Below are 1,448 nucleotides of genomic sequence, written 5' to 3' on the forward strand. Positions count from 1 at the left end.
CAATGAAAAGTCTTCAAAATTGAAAGAAGAGAGTTGGGAAAGAGAAAATTAATCAATATTTGAACCTAGGGCAACAGTTTAACTCTTAGGGAATATATATAAATTTATACAATATAAAATTATGTCCCTAGTTCATACAATTTACAAAATTAATTTCTAGATGGGTCAGTATTTACCAATTAAATAATAAAACTATGACAAAAAAGTAAGTATCAGGCAGTGGTGCTGGGAGTCTCGTGGACGCAGAGCCGTTACTCGCAGCCGGGCGGCGCAGTCGGCGGCGGCACAGCGCACAGCGAGCGTTAGCAGCAGCAACCGCGGAGGCAGCCCCGCCGTCACAGCCCCTGCGCTGGCGCACCCGCTCTCGCTCCCTGTGCTCTTCCTCCCTTCGCTCGCACCATGGCTGATCAGCTGACTGAAGAACAGATTGCTGAATTCAAGGAAGCTTTCTCCCTATTCGATAAAGATGGCGACGGCACCATCACAACAAAGGAACTTGGAACTGTCATGAGGTCACTGGGTCAGAACCCAACAGAAGCCGAATTGCAGGATATGATCAATGAAGTGGATGCTGATGGTAATGGCACCGTTGACTTCCCAGAATTTTTGACTGTGATGGCTAGAAAAATGAAAGATACAGATAGCGAAGAAGAAATCCATGAGGCGTTCCGAGTCTTTGACAAGGATGGCAATGGTTACATCAGCGCAGCAGAACTACGTCATGTCATGACAAACTTAGGAGAAAAACTAACAGATGAAGAAGTAGATGAAATGATCAGAGAAGCAGATATTGATGGAGATGGACAAGTCAACTATGAAGAATTCGTACAGATGATGACTGCAAAATGAAGACCTACTTTCAACTCCTTTTTCCCCCCTCTAGAAGAATCAAATTGAATCTTTTACTTACCTCTTGCAAAAAAAGAAAAAAGTTCGTTTATTCATTCTGTTTCTATATAGCAAAACTGAATGTCAAAAGTACCTTCTGTCCACACACACAAAATCTGCATGTATTGGTTGGTGGTCCTGTCCCCTAAAGATCAAGCTACACATCAGTTTTACAATATAAATACTTGTACTACCTTAATGATAAGGACTCCTTAAAGTTCCATTTGCTAATGATTAATACACTGTTTGGGCTGGCCAGTTTTTCATGCATGCAGCTTGACGATTGAGCACAGTCAGGCATTTGTATTAAAAATGAAAAATGAAAAAACAAATTCAAAACCTATTCAAATGGGTTCTAGTTCAATTTGTTTAGTATAAATTGTCATAGCTGGTTTACTGAAAACAGACACATTTAAAATTGGTTTACCTCAGGATGATGTGCAGAAAAACGAGTGAAGGATAAACTGTTGAGACGTGGCCCCACTGGTAGGATGGTCCTCCTGTACTTCTGTGTGCTCCGACCCGTGGTGATGGTGACACACCCTGGTGGCACGCCCGAG

At 42.1% G+C, this 1,448-nt stretch overlaps 1 pseudogene across 1 annotated transcript; it reads left to right on the forward strand.

Moving 5' to 3' along the window:
* The first annotated feature begins 218 nt into the window (after window positions 1-218).
* Window positions 219-1,231, forward strand: LOC105823187 (annotated as a pseudogene). Its single transcript, XR_001138135.1, has one exon. The product of XR_001138135.1 is annotated as a calmodulin pseudogene (transcript).
* Window positions 1,232-1,448: the final 217 nt, after the last annotated feature.

Source organism: Propithecus coquereli, unplaced genomic scaffold, assembly GCF_000956105.1.
Source record: "Propithecus coquereli isolate 6110/MARCELLA unplaced genomic scaffold, Pcoq_1.0 Scaffold66, whole genome shotgun sequence".
NCBI lineage: Eukaryota > Metazoa > Chordata > Mammalia > Primates > Indriidae > Propithecus > Propithecus coquereli.